Source organism: Myotis davidii, unplaced genomic scaffold (genome assembly GCF_000327345.1).
Source record: "Myotis davidii unplaced genomic scaffold, ASM32734v1 scaffold1754, whole genome shotgun sequence".
In the NCBI taxonomy this organism is placed as follows: Eukaryota; Metazoa; Chordata; class Mammalia; order Chiroptera; family Vespertilionidae; genus Myotis; species Myotis davidii.
Genome location: NW_006285993.1, coordinates 287,865 through 288,347, shown reverse-complemented (window position 1 = coordinate 288,347; position 483 = coordinate 287,865).

The following is a 483-nucleotide window of genomic DNA, read 5'->3' as shown; positions in this document are numbered from 1 at the left end:
AGGCCATGGGGGGAAGGGCGGGTAGGAGTCAGGGTGCATCATGGGCGTCCCACGCGCGGCCGCCGCTGCTGTGAGCGGCCCCTGAGGTCATGCCTCCCTTGCTTTTTTTTTTTTTAAATTAATACCGTTTATAAGAAAATCATGTGCCAGAGGCTATTCTACCGGATGTACACAGAGATACATCTTCAGAAACAGTCATTTGTGACGCCCACATGGTGCCGGGTGCTGGGGCCGGGGATGGGATTTCCGGTGGTTTTCTCTTTCCTATTTGCACCTTCAGGTTTTCTCTGAATCTAAGCCAATGTAGTAATGAGAAAAAAGCAAGAAGTAGGTTTTATATTAAAAAAAGAAACAAAACCAAAGTATGCCACCTCCCAGGAAAAATCTTTGTAAAATCGAGGCTGAGGGCGTGCGAGTCGGGCCATGGGGACCCCGAAATCCAGGGCTCTGGAGGCCTCCCAGGGTCAGTTTGAGCCTCAGGGC